The following is a 16,180-nucleotide window of genomic DNA, read 5'->3' on the forward strand; positions in this document are numbered from 1 at the left end:
CACCTTTCTGAGGCAGCTGTCTAGAAATGTGATTTCTGAGTTGCTTAAAACCTCTCTCAAGGGATTCCCTGGTGGCGCAGTGGTTGAGAGTCCGCCTGCCGATACAGGGGACACAGGTTCGTGCCCCGGTCCAGGAAGATCCCACGTGCCGCGGAGCGGCTGGGCCCGTGAGCCATGGCCGCTGAGCCTGCACGTCCAGAGCCTGTGCTCCGCAATGGGAGAGGCCACAACAGTGAGAGGCCCCTGTACTGCAAAAAAAAAAAAAAAAAAGAAAAAAAACCCTCTCTCAAATCCCCACCCAAGAATATACTACCCATAGACTTTCCTCCTGGGCTGCGAATTCCCATCATCTGTCCCTGGAAAAAGTGGCCCATTAAGATGCATTAAATTTGCCACTGTAAAATTGATACATTTAAGATGTCTCTGGACTTGTCATAAATTTTCCCACCTCCATGCCTAGGCAGATATTTGGAATGTTCTTACACCCCTTTGCCCCTTGTCCAATTGCTTCTCAAAATCAAAGGTCTGGCTCAAATGTTATATTCCCCATAAAAATCATCCCTGGCTGCCCCAGTCCAAAGCACTGCCTACCCATATTAATGCCTGCAGTGCATATTTATGCCTTCATTAATTCGTCATTAAATGAGGACTAGGAATTTAGAAATATGGTGAAAATAGAGAAATAAACATGGGTATTTGCCCTTTGGTCATGTCCTCCAGGGCAGCTTTCTTATTTACTTTTACATTTACTGTCTAATTACATTTACTAACTGATCCTGGTTTCTCAATCATGGGAGTGATAATGAAAGTTTTCTAAAAATAATAAATGTATTTAAATACATTTACATTAAATACATTTACACCTTAATGGAAGGCTTATTTAAATTATAACACAGGCAATACATAGATATAGAAAAGAAAACAAAAGCAAAAAGCCATGAATTAGGTACTTAGCATTTATAGGCTTGAGGAGAATTGTTAAGGGAATAAGTGAAAAATGAAAATTTAGAAAGTTGTTTTAGGGACAAACACACCTGGAGATAGACAAATGGTAATGCATCTTGATAAATCCTGTGATAATGTAATAAAAATACGTCTGTAGGATCCTACCAGAGGTATCAGTTGCCAGGGAGGGAGCATCAGAGCCAAATTAACTTGTTTACTGCTCATGGGACTCCCCCCACCCCACATCTGATCAGGTTTGGGTGCATATCTCATCTCCTTAGAAGTTACATAAGGTGGCCCTGAGAGGGAAGGATTCACTCTGCATCATCGTCCCTCCACACACTAGTGCACAGCGTGAACTAATTGTTGTTCCTAAAGCTAATATCTAAGGAAAGGTATTGTTTGTCATGGATCTAGCAGATAAAATAGAAATGTATGCGTATTTCAGACTTGTCATCTTACCACTTCCCAGATTTATAATCTTCTTTTTAAAGTGTAATTGACCTCCAACTCTGTGTTAGTTCCAGGTACACAGCATAGTGATTTGATATTTCTATACATTACAAAATGATCACCACAATAACTTTAGTTACCACCAGATTTATGATCTTAGTATCTCTTAATTGGTAATCAGAATGCATTCTTTTGTTATAACGTTTCCTGACAAATGAACTAAAGGTCTTGGGAAATACCTTACCAAAAACAGATCCTATTTAAGAATAATCAAGGTCTGGCAAAATAGGGTTCTGTGTATGGGGTGGGGATACCTATAAATCCTAGGAACTCAGGAGTTACAAGATCCTACAAGAGATCTCCATAAAACAGGTGGGCTGGAGACCTGAGTGACTTCACAGACTGATGCAGGGCACACACCCTCCTGCTCTTTCCTTTCCGACTTCTTTGTCTCTTCTCTGGAGTCTCCGTGGAAGGCATATCCCCTGGAAAATAGCATAACGTCTGAGAAGGGCCCAGGATTGGGTGTCACACATTCTGGGTTTGAATCCTAGCTCTGCTCTTTTGAGCTGTATGACCTCAAGCATGTTACTTAACCTCTTTACGTTTCTTCATCAGTAAAATGAGATTCTTAGCACCTTATCCTTACAAGATTCGTTATGAGAATTTGAGATAAGGAATGTAAAGCACTTGGCATATATTATAGGAATCATTTTATAATTATTGTTGTATGAAGGAAAGTTTCCCTGAAAGCAGTGTTGTGACATTAAGTGCTAGAAATACCCCTAACATCCAAAGTTCAAGATGAGCCCGGAGGTAAGAAGGAAAGAGAGGTGGGTAAAGCAGTGAAGGAGCTGATCCTTGCACAGCAGCCAGAGATCTTGTTAGAAATGGGGAATCTTAGGTCCCACCCTATACCTACTGAATCAGAATCTGCATTTTAACAGGATCCCCAGGTGACCGTTTGCACGTTAGAATGGGAGAAGCATTGTTGTTAGATGATATCTCCTCTTCCTCTGCTCCTCTAATTCCTTCCTTTTTGACCCCAGACAAGAGGACCTTGTCAGGCAAATGCAGTCACAAACTTCTTTAAGCAGCTCAAAAATAATGAAAAGAACAAAAAGAGTAATGGTGAACAACAGGTGCGTGCACTGTTCTAAGCACTTGACATGTATTAATTTGTTTAATACCCACAACAGAACTAGAAATGGATACTATTATCATCCCCATTTTACAATTGAGTAAACCAAGGCACGAAGAAGGTGAGTTACTTACTAAGGGTTATACAGTAAGTGCAGTTTCTGGGATAACAACCCAGGCATTTTGGCTCTAGAGCCCTTGCTCTCAACCACCATTGATTCCAGCTTCTTTCCACCACTTCTCCAAAATCACAGTTGAACTAAAACACATGATGCAAGCCATGATGCACCTGCTTCTTCCCTCCAGGCAGCTATTTTGCCCCTAAACTTCCTTGAGGTCATCTAGAAGTGAATCTAGTAGGGTAGCTTCACAAACTTTAATCTTCCCCCACTGCCTCTGTCAGAGTTCTGAGCTGAATTTCTTCTCCTTAGACTTAGGTAGTAGCTTCCTCAGCTGACTTGGTTGTGGTCTTTCTCCCACTCAAGGCTGTTCAAATACTATAACCAGAATTATCTTTCTAAAGGGCAGCTCTGATCACCTGTTCCCATGTCAAAACCTCAAAAGCTTCCCCATTTGAATGTAATCCACCTGCCTCAATTTGAGATTCCAGTTACTGCTTAGATCCTGCCTTTCTAAAATTATTTCCAACCATCTCCCCCAACACGTGTGCACTCATGGAGTGACCCAGCTGCATGCCCATTTTAGGCAGTCATGCTTTTGCCTCTCTCTAGAATGCCATTTCCCATATTTCATCTGTCTGAGACCACTCAGGCCCCATGTAGATACTATATTCTCAAGAGACGTTTTTACATGCACAGAGTCAAGATTCATCTTTCTCTCCCCTCTTTTCCTCTTCAACTTTGTGGCTGTCTCATAGAGATACCTTGTATTAATAGCGGGCATGTGCCCTTTACAAGTCTAGTTAAATGTTCTTTGAATAAAATATTGACCATAAGTAATGAATTCTACTTAATCTACTTTCAAACTTGACTTCCTGAGGCAGCTTTATCCAGCTTTCTCTGTGGAGTATCTGGCATTTAAGCAATTATATGATAGTACATTAGGAGAGGGGGTAGAAGTTCCCCCTTCACCCTGTAGTAGATTTCTCTGAGAAATCTGACTCAGTCATTGATTTTCAACAAACATGAAAAGCCATGTATCTTGCATGAATAGCAGTGAATAGCTTCATGGCTATCCTACCCCATTCACCTATTCCCCCATGTTTATTTTACATACATACATGTGTTTTTAAGCATATATTTAAAAAATAGTTTGAGCTCTAACCATTGTCCAAAGGAGTTCAATTTCTAAAGATATGTACACCCTTTAATGTGACATCTTACTTCTAGAAATCCTGAGAAATTTTCATAGATACAAAGATTATTATACAAGAATGTTCATTGCAGGGTGGTTTATGTTAGCAAAAAATTCCAAAATAACCTAAGTATCCAAAATAGTAGTGATTAAATAAAACATAGTATGTCCTACCCATAGCATGCTTTAGGTAAAATGATACTGAAAATATTTGTGGAAACAGGTTCATGACATATTTTTAACTGAACAAAATATGTATGAAGGAATAGAGAACGCAGAAATAGTCCCGCACAAATATGACCAACTGATTTTTGACAAAGGTGTAAAAACAATTCAATGGAGGAAGAATAGTCTTTTCAACAAATGATGCTGGAGCAATTGAACATCCACAGGCAAAAACATGAAAAAAAAATAGATAAATCTTGATGTAAACCTCACACTTTATAAAAAATTATTTTGTAATGGATCATAGATTTAAATGTAAAGTGTAAAACTGGAAAACATATAGAAGAAAACATAGGAGAAAGTATTTGGGACTTAGGGATGGGCATAGTGTTCTTATATATGAAACTCTAAGGATGATCCATAAAAGAAAAAAATGATAGTTTGGATTTCATCAAAATTAAAAACTTTTGCTCCATAAAAGACCCTATGAAAAGGCTGAAAAGATAACCTAAAAGCCAGGAGAAAGTACTGCAAACCACATATCCAACAAAGGACTTGAATCTAGAATATATAAAGAATTCTCAAAACTCAGCACAAAATAAAGAATAAAAAGACCAAAAATCCAATTAGAAAATGGGTAAAAGACATGAATAAACATTTCATCAAAGAGGAGATATAGATGAGAAATAAACACATGAGAAACTGTTCGATATCATTAGCCATGTAGGAAATGCAAATGAAAACCACGAGATGTTACTTCACACCCATCAGAATGGACAAATGAAAACTGATGATAATACCAAGTGCTGGTGAGGACTTGAAAAAACTGAATCACTGGTACATTGCTAGCTGAAATGTGAAATGGTACAGTTATTCGCAAATCTAGTTCAGCAGTTTCTTTAAAAAAAAAAAAAGCGAAACTAAACATGTTCTTACTAAAAAAGCAATCACATCTCTGGGCATTTATCCCAGAGAAATGAAAACTTATGGCCACACAAAAACCTGTACCTGATTGTTCATAGCAGCTTTATTTGTAATAGTCAAAAGCTGGAAACAACCCAAATATCCTTTAGTGGATGAGTGATAAAACAAATTGTGGTATATCCATTCTGTAATACTACTCAGCTACATAAATGAACTAACAGGAATGAACTATTGATGTATGCAACAATTTGGATGAATCTCAAGGGAATTATGCTGAATGATAAAAGCCAATATCAAAAGATTACACATGCATGATTTTATTTTACATTTGCAAATGTTGTCGGGGTTAGAGATGGGGTAGAATAAGGAAGGGGAATGGATGTGACTGTAAAGGGTTAACACAGGGATCTTCATGATGATGGGATAATTCTGAATCTTGACTGTGGTGTTGATTACATGAATCTACACATGTGTTATAATTACATTAAACTACAGTAGTGCAAATGAGTTCATGTAAGACTGGTGAAATCTGAATAAGATCTGTGGATTGTACCAATATCAGTTTACTGGTTTTGATATTGTACTATAGTTATCTAAGATGTTACCACTGGGGAAAACGGGATAAAAGGTACATGATACCTCTGTGTACTATTTTTCAAACATCCTGTGAATCTATAATTATTTTAAAATAAAAAGTAAAAAAACAACAACTAAGTTTCTACATGTGATAACTTGGATGGATCTCAACGACATTATACTGAGTGAAAAAAAAATCCCATCTCAGTTACATACTGTATGATTCCATTTATAGGAGGCGGTGTATTAGTTGGTTCATGAAAATGTTACCAGAGGCTCACAGGAACTTAACCTTAAATTCCCCCAGGAGAAATGATTTAATATTTGCTAATTTAGTGTTTGCAGTGACTTTATGGAACATAACTACTATAAATGACATGAATCAACTGTATATAATTCTCATAATAGCAGATAGATAGAAAGAGAACGAATTAGTAGTTGCCAAGGGATAAGGATGAGGAAGGAGGTAATGAAGGGGTAGACAATAAAGGATTTCCACAGAGAAGTTTGTGTAATGGAATAGTTCTATATATAGATTATGGTGGTGGTTACACAAATCTATACATGGGATCAAATTGCATGGAATTACACACAGGTGTGTGTGTGTATGTGCAAGTAAAACTGAATTCTGAATAAGGCAGGATATAGTCAGCAGTATTGTACAAATGTCAATTTCCTACTTTAGATACTACATTTATGTAAGATATCACTGGGGGAAGCTGGGGGAAGGATATGCTGAACTCTTTGTACTAATTTTGCAACTTCCTGTAGTTTATAATTATTTCAAAATTTTAAAAGTCTACAAAGCAATATGTATAATGCAACCACATGTATATAATCTAAAATTGGTATCTACAACTTAAAATTTCAAGTCCTAATTATAGTTGCTAATCAATATAAAAGTTAACGAGGAACTACCAAAATCATCTGAGATATCACTGTGTGCTAAGGGCAAAGTATCTTTTAATTTAGATTTATACTTGACTAAAATTAATTTAATCAGGATTTAGATATAGATTTTATTAAATATAGAGATAAATTTTAATGTAACATAAATGTTACCCACAGTGTTAGTGTTTTTCTACACATTTGAAAATCAGCTGTAAATATTTGATAGTTTACTTTCATATAATATTTAATATTTGGAATATTAGAAGTTTATTGACCACTCTAGTGTATCCAACAGATTAGTTTACATTTCTATTTAAAATATATCAAATGATTTAAAATTTTAGCTTCTGGTTGAAAGTAAAAGAATTTTATCAAGATTATAAATATTACTGGAAGTTTAAGAAAACAAGGTTCATCATATTTAAAGGTTTAATATAATAGATTTACAAAAGTTAAGTGTTAGGGAAGATTTGTTAAATAGTTGCAGTATTTAAAATATTAATTTCATCTTCAACACGTAACATATAGTAAATTTATAAATGCTATAAAACTTAAGGAAATTTTATTTAAGTGACTAAACACTTTGAAGATTTGAAGTCAAACTTTTAAAAGCTTAAGGAAAAACTGGGTTTATGAATATGTGACTTTAATAAATGGAATATTAATATTTTTAAAGTAGCCCCAGAATATTCCCTTTTGTGTGTCCTCAATACCCAAATTTCATGTTTATACTGTGGGATATAGATACTGATTTCATTGGCATGTAGGCATTACAAAAAGAATTTATGAAACTCTGCATTAACATAGGAATATGAAAGTAATAAAAGCAAGAAACAAAACAACATAATATAATTTAAATATGATGTATAGCAGATTAAGTAAAACCTTATTTTTTGAACTATTCTATATACTGACTTACAAACACATCCACTGCATTTCCTAAGAACTAAGAAAGATGCCTTTTCTACCTTTTTTCAGTAAGAATGTATGCAGGTCTAGAAAAGAGTTTTGAGAAGGATGCTTTGTCCCCGGCCCTATTCTTGAAATGAAATGAGCATGAGTTTTGTGTCAGAACCAGTTTGAATCCTATCTCTGACTCTTACCAGCCATATCTCCTTGAGTGAAAGTCACTCAGCTACTCAGAGCCTGTGTCCTTTTCTGTGAAATGAAAATAATAATATCTGCTCATATAAAAGTACTTGCTACACAGTAGGCACTTTATTAAAGGGCTTCTCCACCTTTCCTCTTAAACTTATGAATATTGTGAATCTTGTACCTGACTGTGCTTCCCCCTTTGCTTGTGTCCTGGACCAGCACCCCTGGCAACTCTGGTAAAATGGGTTATGAATTTCTGTGTGTGCATCTCACCCTTGGTCTTATTCAGTCTTTATTTTCCCTTTGCTTTCCTTTCTCTGGTAAATACTGTATCTCTCACATTATATTTTTGTTTGGAGCCACCTTAAATCCTTTGTGAAAGGTGTCAGGTGGAAGGTCCTGAAGAAGTGTTGGCTGGTTCCTTTTCCCTCCACCATGACCAGACACCCGAAGAGACCTCTCCCTCCTTCTCTGCAGTGGATGGGTCTTTCTGGGTTATTGAAAGCCCACCCTGCTCTAAGTAAACCCAGAGTTCCATTTAGAGTAGGGCTAGTAAGGAAGTGGCAGCCAGAATCATCTAATACATTCAGCACTTGATTCCTCAAGTGACTATTAGCTGTTCTGTGTAAAGTTCACAGCAAATTAACCATCTTTCACCTGTCATCTAGCTGTTTTCTGCTTAGAGAATTAAAGTTGATGTTTGTGAGTAACTAAGCAAAATACAATCAGGAAGGAAATCTGTACTTTAAAGGAAGTATATGATGCATTTCAAAAATAAGTGTCCCAGATTGTAACCTGGCTTTTTTGTTCAATCTTAGCAGTTGATGGTAATAAATTGTTACAATTATTGATCAGCTGTTTCTTCCCGCTGAAAAGCACTGTCATTGGAAGAGAGAGAACACTCACATTCCCTAAACTTTAAGAGTGAAAAAAGCCATATGCATATAAGTATGAAAATATTTTCTGTGGTTTTGAATGAGATCAGTATATGTGTGTACTATGTATATGTTTAAAATTCTTCCACCTGATCAAAACGCTTTTAAAAGAGAAAGAATAGCTGATGCCTATTGTTCAGACTGGAAAGTATTGTGATTACACTAAAAAGCATAGCCCCTCTTGAAGTTTAGTTTTTTACTTCCTTTATTTGAGTATAAAGCAAAAAGGAGGCTTCTCTAAGATGTCCTAATAGAAGCTTTTGAATGATCTGCAGAGGTAGCATTGAGGTGAATGGAGTCCATCAAGATTTGCCAGAAGTATGAAGTAATTATCGAAAGGATTCCATTAGAGACGAAAGCTACCTAGACTAATACAGACAGAAAGGGCTGACCCTTTTCAGGCTCTTAACTTTCTCTAATGGATGGCCTTAAGTTGAAATCAAGACTCAACTGGATCATTGATTCTTAAAAGAAAAATATTGAGCATAGTGGCATATAAGTAAAAGCTGGAAAAACGGTCAGATAGATTTATCTTTTAGTTAAAGCTTGGGATGAAAAGTATTTTTACTATTTGCTGTTTTTTAAAAAATTTTAGGCTCACAGGAATGGAGACTAAATGATAGGATATATTCTCATGAGGTAAATATTCGTTTTAATAAAGTAATGAAAGCTGCTTTCAATAAGAACAACATGGTTGTCAACAAAAAGGAATCTACAGATTTTTAAAAGATAGTTGCCATTATATGTTACCTATTAGGTAATGGAGTGTTCTTTACCTAGTAATTGACCCATGTGTGAAATTCCATACTTTCCTCTGAAAGGCCACACAAAGTCTTGGAGTCTATATTTTGTAGTGCATACTTCCATAGCCAACGTGTAATGCACACACAGACATGCACACATGTACACACGTGCACACATACCTAGCCAGGGTAAAAAGGGTCAAGTACGTGAAATTATCTAAAATTTCCTGTGTTTGTCGAAAGCAGCAGCTGATGCCTTTGCCTCTAGTTGTTCCAAAGCACTTCATTGCAGCTGGGTAGAAGTGTTCAGAGTGTCAGATTGGTAATTAAGTGGTCTGTTATGGAGGGAAAATTGCTAATAATAAATAAATGTACCACAATTGTCTGAGTATAGGGTCAGCAGAAGGCAAGAATGCCAAGGGGAGAAGTGAAATTGTGGATGAAGCATTTTGGTTGTCATTTAAGTTAATATTAGGTTGCTCCTGATAAGTAAGATGGGCTAAAGTGGCCAGTAATATGTAAGTGGAAGTAAAGAACCTATTTTAAAATCTCAAACATAGTGCTAGGATGAATAAAAAAAATCCTGTACCATTTTAGTTGGGCATGTCAGTGTACTCAATATATGGTTAAATACTAGATCATTAATAAATTGTATCAGTACTCAATTTAATAATATTCTGAGAGAATATAAGAAAACTGACAGTACAGTTAATAAATCTCCTGAGAATCATATACAATTGGTGTAATTTTACACTGAGGATAATAAATAATTCCATAATAATGACCCAGCAGATTCTGGATACATTTCTATTAGAGTTTTCTAATTTATCTCATTGAAAACTATAAATGTTTTAAATTATCAAGTAAAGTTATTAACCAATAAATACATATCAGTTAAGTAAATCAATATACAAACACTTAAATATATATAAGATGGAGTGAAATCATATATAGTTTGACTTTTACTAATAAAATAAAATGTTTTATGAAATATAAAATAATTTCTCTTAAATATAATATGACCCTAAATGTTACTGAGTATTTCAACTTCAGAGTAACTTTTGCTTTATTGTGTCTCTATTATAATAATTGTACAGTTATACTTTTCAAAACAAGCTTTCACATATATATTTTTCAATCCTTCTTTAACAATTCTGTGAAGTAGATGGGACAAATATTATTATTAGCTTTGTTCTGTGGATGAGAATACTGAGACTCAGAAGATTCAAGGAAGTAATTTACCTAAAGTCACATAACAACAAATCGGTAGAGTCTGGAATTGAATGTCTTCTGATGACTCCAAAAAGTGTGGAGTGTGCGTGTGGGCAGGGTAGAGTCTTCTTGTGATTACTCTTCATAGTTGAAGATGCTCATGCTGATGGCCTTTGTGGCAGAGCAATTTGCTCAGTAACAGAGGGATGCGGGGGGAGAGAAGAAAGAAGAGAGAAAATTTTAAAAATATATATGGGTCCAGTTCATATAGTGCCTATTTGGTGAATAGCTGTTTGGTGAATGTTGACTTGTAAGATGTTTTCATGTTTTGTGACTCACTTGTATGCCTTCCAGACTACATGACACCTTTGTTCAAAAAAGAGATGCTTCATTACAGAAAAAAAATCGTCAGCCAAGTCAGTATCAACTAATGGGGACAAAGCTATTTGCAGGATTTCAGGAGAGCGTCATCACACGTATGGCCTTTGGGAGCATGCCATAGGTTGAAACTAAACTAGAATGGAGGATAATAGCACTTGATAGTATTAGGAGGTTTGTATTAAAGCTGTTGAAATAAATGAGGCTAGAAAGTTTATTGTGGTTTTTTTTGGCTTAAAACTCCCTTATATCTAACTCATGAAAAGGAAATATCCTCTGTACTGTACTATATCCAGAAATGTCTGCATGGAGCTTTAAGTACGGAGGGTATGAGTATTCCCTGATCTATATAGTGAATTTTATAATATTCACAGATGTTATGTGTCTTAATGGGCTGATTTGTAATTACTTGAAATGTAGTCACCTCTCGAGAAATGTCTTGAGAGGTAAATAAATCAATGATTATGAAGTGCCTTCTACAAATTTGACCCTTGCCATGAGGGCGTGACCCAAGCTAAGTGCCCAGCAGCATAACCCTGTCATGAGACAGAGTTCAGAAATTGAGGATTTATCAAAGATCTTAGGATATGGATAAGAAAAATATTGAAATGCCTACTCAATTCCCCGTATTACAGTGAGAATCTGGTTGAATGTGTTCCTGTCCTCCCTCAGTATGTTTACAACTATAATTTTCTTGTAAAGGAAACTCTAATGAAGTCAGAATACTTAAATATTGCACACTTCTTTTGTTGACAGAATCGATCAAGTCCAAATGTTATTTTTGGTTTTGCAGACATCACTGGTGAATAATTTGGAGGGAAGAACACTAGAGTATGAATGTTCTGGAAATGCTGAAATGTTTTCAATATATATCAAAATATAAATCCTACTAATTATGCATTTATATTACACTCTGAGCAAAAAAAGAATTCTCTAGTATGTTTTTTCAGGTTTCCAAATAACTGTCATATGCTGAATGGATAGCCCAGCTGACGTGAGTGGGCCCAAACTGATGAAAATACGCAGGGCAATTGGCCTGCCAATAAAATGAAGGGGTTTTTAGGTTTCCCAGTTATATAAGGGGGAAAAAAAATCAGATTACAGATTCTGATAGTCCAAATGTCATGTCAATCATTAAGTAACAATATTTATGTAATAAATTAAACCAAGCTAACCTTATGGTACAGTGTTATATATATTCTATATAGTAAGAAAGGAGACAAAGCATTTGGCTGGTATATGAAATTAACACTGTCAGAATATTTTCAGGGACAAGTGTTTCAAAATGTTAACATGTTACTAGGTTTCTTTGCCGTTAAATATAGCCAAGTATATTTAGAATATAGAGAAAATATCCAATTGAGGAACTCTTGGAGGAAATCTGCCTATCCAGTCAGCTGCTTCTGAGACATGGTTCAACGGGCAAGCAGAGGAGGGGAGGAAGGTTCATTTAAGTTTAGATTGCTAATAATAATAATAATAAAATGTTGAATTGAATGGAATTTCTTCCATCCCTTTCAAATGGAAGAAACATGGTTCCTAGTTTTTTATATTTTACATAGAGAAAGAAAAACTCTCCTAATATAATCAAAGATTTAACAGGTTCGGAGGTCTAAAGAAAGAGCTCATCCTCAAGTTAATAGCTTTATTTACAATATCTTTAGCTGAAAAAGTTTTAAATGCGATTTACATGGAACAAATCAGTTTTAGGTTTCAACATACATTTCAATCTGAAGCAGTTTGCAAGATCCAACTAAACATAGCCACCAAACATTTCATTTATTTGAGGTAAGCATGTGCATTTGCAAATGAGTTTCTCTTTATAATAGGAAAATAGCACCAATTTTTACTTAGAATTTTATTTTCTTATTATTATACTTTAGGCCCTCATTTTAGTTATTGTTGTTTTCTCTTTCACCTTGGTTAAATAATTAGTTTCATTTATATTGTTTGTTAGTGATCAGTCTCTGCCTCCCCCAAAATCTACCCTATTAAGGGTCTGCTTGGTTGAGGTTGTATAAACTCAACAGACAGTTAACTAAATGCATTTTGTTTACTCCTCAGTTTTTGTGTTGAGCAAATAGAAGAGCAGCTAACATTCATTTGTTTTTCTTTTTGCTTGTGTTTTGAGAGAATCAGTCAAATTATAGGTGTTTAACTGGAGGTTGGTCCTTATTTATAACCATCGTGCACTAAAAGCTCTTTATTTTGTGTCCACAAAGATATAGGTTACATAAATGTCAACACAAAAATCATTTGAAGTTTTATTTCAAAATGCTGATTTATGGAGATTGGGGCTGTCATTGTGCTGATAAGAAAATGAATGAAGTAGTTCCCATGATAGATGAAAACCTTAAGTAAGACCTTGAATTTCTGATTTTTTCAATTATAGACATTCGCATTTGGTACATAGACATTGGCCAGGCTATTCTCAAAGCTGGATATTCTCCTCCTTATTTTCCAGTGAGTTGTCTAGTGGAAGATTACATACTGTGCCTCAGGAAGAATCAAATGCTGGATGTCTGTTTGGGCTGGTGCAAAATGAAGCCAATAAACCAGAAAAAAAATTGTCCACACTTGCTTTCAAACTGCTAAGTCTCTAGTGTTTTACCATTGTTTAAAACATTTAAACATTTTGTCACATATTTAAATTACCGATGGGCCACTGAGTCATTTTCTTTATAGCACGTCACCCACTGTTTGTAAATTATCCGTGAGCTTGGGACAAGCAGCCATATGTGTATGGGATTTAGAGGAAGGAGGCTCTTGTCTTTTGTTGCAGAAAGTATTGCTTCTGTCTTACTTCATTCACTTGATTTAACACTTCAAAAACTGAATTTTTTTCCTGTGCATGATTTTCCTGCCTATTTTGTACATCGAACAAGTAACAAGCAACATCTTGAATTAGGATTTAATATCAGATCTAGGCATAATTTTCTATGAAAAATAAAATGATTATATTTTAAAAGTCATTCTTGAAAAATGATAGCCAAAAGAGTAAAAACAAATTTTAGACTAATATAATTTTGAGGATGAAAATTTTCTAAGCCAGTAGAATAAGAAGAGTAAAGTTGTTAACTGACTTACAGCAGCAAGTAATATTATAGAATTACAAAATTTAACCTTAAAGAGGACTTATTTTAACACCTCTGTTTATAGGTGAAAAAGCCAAAAACTCCTGGAGTCAGGTGCCTTGCCTAAAATTACACTACAAGTGACCAGGAGAGTTATGTATCCACTTATTCAACAGATATCATTGGAGAACCTACTATATGTTCCAGATGGTAGAAGATCCAAAGATGAAAAAGACCTAGACCATATTTGATACTCATAAGAAATTTTTATGATAGTAAAGTAGAAAGATATGCAGAAATAACTATAAAGAGAATATGATTTATATCATAAGGGTGAAGCAAGTAAAAGGAATTCAGGATTTGAGAGGCAAAGCAAAGTTTAGAACTCTGATGGGTTTTTTCCCTGGTTTATCTCTACCCCTACTAGAGTATAAGCTCCATGAAGGCAGGGACCTTACTATGCAGAATAAGTGGCGTATAGTAAATACTCAGTGAATGAATGACTGACTATTCTTTCCACACTACAATACTGCTTCTTAAAAGTAGCAAATGTGTATGTTCCTTCTAGGAAGCATTTATCCTCCTCACAATGATTACAAGATCTATTCTCTCATTGACTATCCTGGGCTTAATACCATTCTATGATATGTCAGAGTATAATATAATACTTTATTGCTTAAATATTTACCATATTTAAGCAATAAAATAAAATACTCTCAATATTTATCTTTCAGCTTAAAGCATACAGTTTGGAAATTATGAATGCTAAAGTACAGAGTTAAAAACATGGACAGAGCCAATCTCATTGTTTCTAACATATTCCTAGCACATATAACATGTGTCTTGTAACTAGAAGATGGGTATTTTTCATATAATAACACTTGAAAAAGAAATTTGGCCACTTTCCATTGTAAAATTTTTGGCTTCTAGCATACAGATTACTATTTAAGTCCTAAAATATACATGCTCACAATTAAAGAACTTGGGAAGATTTCTAGTAAGAAAAGTGGACATTGTCATATGGCCATGCAAGAAGTTCTAATGCATTTAATTATAATTTTTCTGCTTTAAAGGGGGAAAAAAGAACAAAATGAAATATCATCTCTAGGTCATGTATTTCATTGCATAAGGACTGGAACGACCTAAAACATGTGATAACTTGTTTGGCTGTCCATATGTAAAACAAAATAAAGAACAGAAAGAAAAATCATGTTATTTTTAGGCATAGGCACTTGTTCTAGCCAGAATTAGCAGGTAGTTTTCTTTGATTTCTTATTTACTTTTGCGTAAATATAATATGCTTTTAAAATTTGTTTAGAAATTTTCGTGAAACCCATTCACTGTACACATCAATTCTTATTGAAGAGTATAAGGAGTATTTTTTTGCAGGGGAAAAAGTACGTCAAATAGGGCAATACTAAAAGGCAATATTTTTGATAGTTCCATGTAGCATATTATTTACATAAAAATGAACATATAAGATAATGCCTTCTTTTTATTTTTCTTGGATAATATTCAATTATAGGAATATGTTAAAGTTTGGGGGTCTTTAGCTAGATTTCACCTCTGAATTCTAAAACATGGGAACAACATATAGTCTATTATAATCAAGTTGGAATTCTGGGCATATCTAATACATGGATCATTTGATAGAAAATAAATTTTCTTACCTTTACCCAGAAAGGAGAGAGAACATTAATTTAAATTTAGGGAAGGGTTAATTTGGATAATTATAGATATCTTTGGTGTTTGTATATGTTGTAGCTTACTTGAATAGCATATGAATATTTGGGTTTCAATGTGGAAATTTTACATACAAGTATCCTTAGAAAATCTGACTGAAAATAAAGAAAAGAGTGTGTATTTAAAATTGAGGTGATAATAAAGATATAACATTTTATTTTGAGAAATGCACATTTAAAAATTGTTCAGAGAAGCTGTGTTATAAAAAGTACTCCAGCACTTTCTGGCATTTTTACTGTTTAAACAGATTAAATTTTAAAAATATATAATTTTACATAGCTATCAGAGTAGTCCTGCGTCATGAAAGATACAAGGGATTTGAGTCATTATGTACTTTAAAATATCCTAATGGTAATTATAAGTTTTTTGAAATCACATCAGATTCAGTTAATTATAAATTATTATTACAACATGGAAAGGAGTTATAAAGTCTCACAGTGCTGGCAAAAACTGTTTAAAAAAAAAACCCAACAAATATAATGCAAAAGTAAGTGTTCCTGGTAGCGGAGTTAAATATTTTAAATTATGCTGGTTTGTGACTCAGTATTCAGCCTAATGCAGTCTAGGGGTTGTGCAATAAGTAAAAATTTTG

This window comes from Tursiops truncatus, chromosome 4 (genome assembly GCF_011762595.2).
Source record: "Tursiops truncatus isolate mTurTru1 chromosome 4, mTurTru1.mat.Y, whole genome shotgun sequence".
NCBI classification, from domain to species: domain Eukaryota; kingdom Metazoa; phylum Chordata; class Mammalia; order Artiodactyla; family Delphinidae; genus Tursiops; species Tursiops truncatus.